Here is an 8,509-nt window from a genome sequence, read left to right on the forward strand (position 1 = left end):
TCTGAAAATCAACAGTGGCCATGCTTCTGACAGTTAGCAAGTTAAAGAGACTGCAGCTTCTGAAAGTGAGCCAATTTGTTACTATCCCATGCCTGTAGACAAGTCAGTCAGCAGATACCTCAGTCTAGTGACCATACTTCTGAAAGTTTGCCAGTCAATAACCGCCTTATTTCAGTGATCACACTAACATAATTGAAAGTCTGTCAATCAATAAACACCCCTGCTTCTGAAAATCCACCAATCCTTGAACGAAGCTTCCCAAAACCTTGTATGAGATCAGCTGTGGCTTTCTTTGGGAAGGTTCTTCCTTGCGAATACAGCTCTCGCTTGCAGCCATACATGATGTCCACCTTTTCCGCATCACATATCAAAGTTCAATTTATTGTTAGTTGGTAACAACTTCTACAGTTCAACCCCAATTTACTGTTATAACTTTAGCCTCGTGAGTGACAAACAAAATCATGATGCCATGAGACTATCAAATTCGATATTTTCAATTTCTGTGGTGTTTGCTATCATCTAGTATTTGAATCCCAAATGCAAATGTAAATTCATGATTAATTTTCAGAACATTGGTTATCTACTAAATGAGGGAAAAAATCCTTTTGAAACCTTTTCCACAGCATGAAACTGTTCATTCAATATGAAAAAGTGATAGAAAGTCATTTATAAACCAGTATCTGTTAACAGCTAAACCTAAGAGATATAGGATTATCTCAGCTATAAACAGATAAAGTACATTTTCTAATTAAAACAAATTCGGATGAAAATAAAATAATCACAGCAGAAGTTGTAATGACCGTCCACCTTGTGTATCATCATTATCAATCTTTTCAGCACAAATGACTGATCAAACATACCAGGAGTATTTTCTGATTCTAAAATTGCAAAAAAAATTAAGTGCCAGGAGAAAATGCTGTTACAATAAAAAAATGTAATAGCTCTATTTACTATTACAGAGATTATTAAAGATCTAAAATGCCTTGTCTTTTTACAACACAGCCCAAGTTGCAAGTAATCACAATACTGAAAAATAAATCCCTTTGCTTGTATGTTTTTCTCGTGAAAAAGGCTTGCTTAGAAGGCTGCTGGTCACTTATTGAGTTAATGAGAAGTGTACTGCTTTCCAGAGAGATAATACAAATGCAAATTATGGTGGATGTTCAAAAGTGCAAACAGTTTATTCAAAGTTGAATCAAAGTGCAATGGATTCTATGCAGGGTGTTGGCTATCTTGCCCATACTCAACATTTCTGCATAATTCTGCACAGACAACACCTGATATTCTTTCTGTTGACACTGGAGTACTTATTGTGAAGCTGTTGCATTACTTCAGCATTTAAACATTTGAGCAGTTAAAGAATTTTTGTGATTTTGTTTGCATTTCATAATCTTCAACTTTCTAGCATTCAAAAACTTGTTTGGAATTCCTGTTTCAGCTATGACATGTAAACAGCTTGCAAGTGATCGCTTGTATCCTTACAAGAAGAAAAATTGGGGCAGGCTGAAAATCAGTGACTTTTCTTTTATCTTCCTGAGAACTGAGGTTGGTGGGCAAATTGCAACACTGAAATCTGGAGAGACAGACATATCCAGAAAGATACATCCAAGATCTGCTTACCTGGAACAGAAATTACTGAAGCCATAAACTAGTAGAAAGATTTAAATGCTCATCCTGATAAATTGCTGAAGGTTGTGTGGACTGTCTTGAGAGTGAGAAACTCCTGGGGGGCCACAGTCTTAAGAGTCCCCCACATTTCCATTGTCATTAGATCCAGAAACCCGGTTGGATTTGCATGGTGGCAACCTGAGAAATACTCCCTCAGGGCTCTAGTGGAAGAAGAGTAACCATTGTAAAATACACCCAGTGTCTTCTCCACCAAAAATGCCTACTCTCCTGGGGAAAAGAGTTTCTAGAGTCTTATGGTAGCTGAGGTAAGGACACTCCTCCCACTTTAGCCCCCTTTAACCTTCCTGTTCCACTAAGGAGGAGAAAACAGTCAAATAGATGGGGTTGGGGGTGATTCAAGGAAAAAGATTGGGAATGCTGCAACTAGAGGAGGGAGTATAGGGCAAGGAACTTGGGAAAAAGCTATACCACCCGATAAACATTTGCCCTAGACATAGGCCTACTAAGACTGAGATTTAATTGGAAGATTATAGAATCCTCCTCCCCCATCCCTACTCCCACCCTTACCCCACAGCTTGCCAACATACCAACAACACTGGATTACAGCAGAAAGAGAGATACAGACTCTCCTTGAGGAGGAGTGTTTAGGGAGTGTTTAGTGTTTTGTCAATAGTGGAGACAAAAACAAGGATACTAGAGGAATTTGAAGTCTCTGGCACCTATGGCTGCCTAACTCCTAGCCAAATTAACATAAATCTAGCGGGATAAAGCACCATGACCATGTGCGCTTTATCCCAGAAATTGAAGATGTGTACAGCATAAAAAAAGCAATCAATATAATACATTGCATTAGTAGAATGAGAGCAAAACACACACACACACACACACACACACACAACCATCTTGATGCAGGAAAAACATTTCACAAAATGCAAAATCCAGTCATGTAAAATTACTGAACAATTCAGGAATAGAAGGGAATTTCCTTAACATGATAAAGTACAGTGATGAAAAATCCACAGCTAACATCATATTGAATAGTGAAACACTGACAGCTTTCCCCCTAAGATTAGGAGCAAGAGAAGGGTGCCTGATTTTGCCATTTCTATTCAACACTGTACTGGAAGTTGTAATCCGAGCAGTTAGGCAAGGAAAAGAAATAAAAGGCATCCCAATTGAAAGGAAGAATTTCTCAATTTGCAAATGACATGACTTTATATATAGAAAAGCTGAACAACTACCAAAATTCAATTAGAATTCATAAATGAGTTTAGCAGTATTTCAGGATACAAGGTCAACATGTAAAAATCAGTTTTATTTCTATATGCTAATAATAGAAAATTTAAAAGGAAATTAAAGCAATTTCATGTATAATAGCATCAAAAATGATAACATACTTAAGGAGAAATTTAACCAATTAGGTCCAAGACTTGCACACTGAAAACTACAAAGCACTGTTGAAATATATTAAAGAAGACCTAGACCTAGACCTAAATAAATGGAAAGATATTTGATATTCATGGATTGGAAGACATAGTTAAAATGACAATACTACCAAAATGATTTACAAATTCAATGCAAATCACTATCAAAATTCCAATAGCGTTTTTGCAGAAGTGGAAAAGCAGATCCTAAAATTCATATGCAATTGCAAGGGATCCCACATAGTGGAAATAATTTAGAAGAAGAACACATTTGGAAGAAGAACACTTCCCAAGTTCAAAACTTACTACAAAGCTACAGGAATCAAAACAATGTGGTATTGGCATATAGAAAAACGTATAGCTCAGTGGAATCCAATTGAGAGCCTACGTATCTATGGTCAATTGATTTTTGACAAGACTAAAAAGACCATTCAATGGGGGAAAATATAGTCTCTTCAATGACTCGTGCTGAGACTACTGGATATCCACATGCAAAAGAATGAATCTGACCCATACCTCACAACACATACAAAAATTAACTCCAAATGAATCAAAACCTAAATGTAAGTGCTAAAACTATTTTAAAAACTATAAAATTCTTAGAAGGAAACATAGGTGAAACTCTGCATGACCTTGAATAGGGCAACATTTTCATAGGTATGACACAAAACACAAGCAAACAAATTCAATCAAAATTAAAACTTAAAAAGAAAAATTACAATTTTGTGTATCAAAAGACACTATCAATAGAATTAAAAGACAACTCACAGAATGGAAAAAGATATTTGCAAATATTTTCTTAAAGCCTCATGTCTGAAATATTTTTTTAACTCGTAATTTGACACAATCCAAGTAAAAAACACAATCCAATTAAAAAGGGGCAAAGTAATTGAATAGACATTTTCCTAAGGAAGATATACAAATAGCTAATAACCAAATGAAAAGATGTCTGACATCATTAGTCATAATGCAAGAAATGCAAATCAAAACCACAACGAGATATCATATCACACCCATTAGGATGGCTATTTTTTTTAATAACAAATGTTGGCAAGGATATGGAGAAATTGAACCCTTCGGCATTAATGGTGGGAATGTTAAATGGTGCAGCTGCTGTGGGAAACAGTTTGGTGGTGTTAAATACAGAATTACCATAGATCAAGAAATTCAACTCCTAGGTATATACCGAAGAGAATTGAAAACATTTGTTCACATAAAAACCTGTTCACTACTGTTCATAGAAGCACTATTCACAATAGCCAAAGGATGGAAATAATGTAGTATCCATCACTCAATGAATGGATAAACAAAAGGTAGTATATCCATACAATGAAATATTATTCAGCAAGAAAAAGGAATAAAATGCTGATACATGCCACAACATGGATGAATCTTGTAAACATTATGCTAAGTGAAGGAAGCCAGACACAAGACCATGTATGATTCCATTTATGTGAAATATCCAGAATAGGCAAATCCAAGAGACAGTAGATTAATGGTTTCCAGTGCTGGGGAACAGATGAATGAGGAGTGATTGCTTCATTGGTACAGGGTTTTCTTTGGGGGATGATGAAAATGTTCTGGGGCTACATAGTGGTGAGGGTTGTGCAAAAGTGATTGTACTAAATGTCACCAAATTGTGTTGACTGAAAACAAATAGACTGCCAGATATTTCTCCAGAAAAAAATAGGTTTATTCAGCAGAGAATTACAGTTCAGGGTCTGCAACCGTGGCAAGTCACATGCAAGTTCCCCAAATAGTGAGAGAAGTAGAACTCAGACATCATCTGCTTCAATTCTGGGAAATCTTTACTTTCAGGTCACCAGATGATGTACAGGTCCAGTCAGGGTGGGAATTTCAGAGTCTTCAGTAAGACTGGGTTGTTATTTGGTCCAAACCAGAGCATTCTCTTGTTATCAAAAAAAAATATTGAATTTCCAGTCTTGTTTTTCCTTTTTTCAGGCCAATTGTTGAAATTCTCTGGTCCAGTTTTCCTCAGTTATCATTTGGGGAACTATCCCTTTGGACCATGACAGAGGTTTGGCTGGTTTTGGTCCCTTTAATAGCAGCATTCCTTGTGGAAATGTCAGTAAGATAAATTTCCCTTAGCTTCTAGAGAGTCAAGTTTAGAATGTCCTGAAATCTTAATGGCTAAAGTGGCAGGTCAAAGTGTTGCATCCAATAACACCTAAACATAGGGGCCATTTTAAATTTTATTTCAGCTGGAAGTAAGGAAACCATGTTGCTTCTACCACATTCCAAAAGCATGAGCTACACCAAAAGCATATCTACTATCAGTATAAGTATTGGCAGTTTTGCCCTTGGCTAAAGTACAGGCCTGGGTAAGAGCTCAAGCCTGTGTAGGCCTATTAGGCTGAATTACCCATAAGTAAAGATGCTGCCTCAACAACCTCAAAGGAAGTTGCAGTAGAATACCCAGCACGATATTTGCCACTGTCACCTTTTAAATAAGAACCATGGGTGAACCATGAGAAACCACTGCTACCCAAAGGAATTTCCTGCAAATCATCAAGTGAAGTCAAGAAGAGGTTCTTCAGGGCTTCCCTGGTGGTGCAGTAGTTAAGAGGCTGCCTGCCAATGCAGGCAACATGGGTTCGAGCCCTGGTCCAGGAAGATCCAACATGCCACACAGCAGCTAAGCCTGTGTGCCACAACTACTGAGCCTGTGCTTTAGAGCCAGCGAGCCACAACTACTGAGCCTGTGTGCCACAACTACTGAAGCCCATGCTCCTAGAGCCCGTGCTTCACAAGAGAAGCCAGCACAATGATAAGCCCGTGCACCGCATCAAAGAATAGCCCCCGCTCGCCGCAACTAGAGAAAGCCCTTTCACAACAACGAAGACCCAATGCAGCCAAAAATAAATAAATAAATAAAATAAATTTCTAAAAAAAGAGAAAGAGGAGATCCTTCAGCGTTAAGCAGTTGTGAGGGACTTCATTGGTGATGGACGGGAAAAGAGTAGTAGTGCTAAGGTTATTACAACATAAAAGAGTTATATGAGGAGCAGTTAACAAAAGGACTTCATAGGAGGTGAGGTGGCTAACTGAGAAATGTTGAGTGTGATGAGAATTCAGGAGGGTTTCTACTGCATGAGGTACAAGGATGATTAAAGGGAATCCCACAATGATTTTCTTGGCGGCCTCAACCAAAAGGGCAGTGGCTGTAATGGCTCTAAGGTGTGCCACATGGTCCACCTGCTGGCTATAATCCCAAGGGCATTCCCTTCCTTTTCATATACAAAAAAGAAAAAGAGGATCTGATAACTGGGATTCCCAAGGGCAGGTGGGTTTCTCAAGCTCTCATTTAAGGCCTGAAAGTTTGTTTATGCTGTTTGGCTCTTCCCATAAAACTGGGTCAGAGTTGTTGTTGTCGAGTAAGACACACAGAGGTTTGGCTGTAAGAGAGAAACTTGACTACTAAGAACCTGCTGTATAAAATAAATAATTAAATTTAATTTAAAAAATAGAGAAATTTGGAATACACTTTCAGCAATAACTGACTAGCCTGAGAAAACCTTGCAGTCAATGCTTAGATTGGGGTTTTGGGAAACTCAGGACACCATGAAAGCTATCTGGAACTAGGTATAGCTTTTGTTCTGATATCAGATGCCCTAAATATCAAACCTGGGTTTGGGCAAGTGGCAATATTTCCTTGGCAACCTTGTGTCCCTTTAAGACTAAAAGCTTTAGGAAGTGGGTGCTGTCTTCCTGTGAAGCGGTCTGAGGAGAGCAAAGAAGCAAATCGTCCACATGTTGCAACAAAATAGAACTTCTGGGAACTTTACATTATCCAGATCAGCCTTGAGAATTTTTGAGAAATAAGAGCTCAGTAAAACCCTGAGTCATTACTGTCACGGTGAATCGTTTTTCTTCCAAGTGAAGGCAAAAACGATAGACAATAGTCCATCTTCATCAACTGGAATACTAAAAAATGTACTTCATAAATCAAATTACAATAAAAAATTTACATCCAGTGGGGATGGATGTTAGTGAAATATGAGGATTAGGAGAAACAGGGTGTGGAGGGATGACAATGTTCTTTATTGCTCTGAAGTCCTGAACATACCTCCACCCTCGGCCCTTGGGTTTCTTCATTAGTAAAATAAGGGTATTGCAGGAACTATTACAAGAAATAATGAGTCTTTGAGACTTGTAATGTCCTATTATGGGTTTTATGCCATGAAAGGCTTCTTTACTTATAGCATGTTGATTAATTCTGGGAGAGGTTTTGAGGGATCTATTTGAATTGATGCACTGTGAATTTTGCCAATATCAGTTGGAGATTTTGCCTGTAAGGGAGGTGGTTGTTGATTCAATAGGGACAAAGGATCAGTGTTTCCAGAATCAGCTCAGAGACAGAGCTGATAAAAGATGTCAGAGCCATTTAATTCATCTGGTTGGCTGCTTTGGTAAGTACTATCAAATTCCAAAATTATTTTCCCCTTTCAGGGGAGAGAAATTTTAGCATGATGCTTCTGTAAGAAGTCTCAGCCTAATATAAATGGATAGCGGCAGAGGAACTAAGGAGAAAAGAGTGTGTGTTTCTCAAAGGGCCTAAACGAAAGGGAATCAGTTCACAGGCAGGAACCTCTTGAGGTTCATTAAAGATGCCCACTGTTTGAACTGTATTAGTACTCCGAGGCAGGGGCTGCTTTATAGTAGTGGGGTTGAGCACCGAGAGGGTGGCTGCAGTGTCAGTTAGGATGAGAAGAGACCCATCCCAAATCTGAAGGAATGTTTCTCCAAGCTGATTAAGAGGGAGGATTGGGAAGAGCCCCTGTAGTTCCTTGGAGCCCCACAACTGGGAATTGGGAGGAAGTTGGAAAGCCTGGTTAGAGGGCTGATGGTGACTGAAGGGCTTGTATCTGTAACAATCTCTTTTCCAATGCCCTGGCTCTTTGCTCTAACAGCAGAAACTAGGAGGGTTTTTGTTTCATTTAGGGAACTTTATTTGCTGAAGTTTACGATTAAGAATTTTGGCAGTTTTCCTTTTAGGTGACTCATCTAGAGTGTGAGAGAGCTGGTTTGTAAGATTAACTAAATCTGGAGTGGACATCATTTCCTATTCCATCCTGTTCTTTTTTACTAGAAAGGAAAGACCCTGGTTCAGACCATTAATAAACAGAGTTAAATCTACCTGGGTGGGATCAACATCTGAAGGAAGACCAGACTTTTCTTTAAAATAATCTGAAGTTGATTGTAATAGCTATGAACAGATTCATCAGATTTGTGTGTGTAAGCCTGAATTTTATTCCAATCAATAGGCTTTGGAAAAGCCCTAGGAATTGCCCGATGAAGTCACCTAGAAATTGCCTTGGCCTGACCATATAAGTTAGCAGGTTGCTCTCCTGCTTTTAATTCTAGAGACCTTTCAGGACTTTCCCAGTCAGCAATTTTCATCCAATGCTGGGCCTGGCCTTCACCAACAAGCATAT

Source organism: Mesoplodon bidens (assembly GCF_964165515.1).
Source record: "Mesoplodon bidens genome assembly, contig: HAP1_SCAFFOLD_665, whole genome shotgun sequence".
Taxonomy (NCBI): domain Eukaryota; kingdom Metazoa; phylum Chordata; class Mammalia; order Artiodactyla; family Ziphiidae; genus Mesoplodon; species Mesoplodon bidens.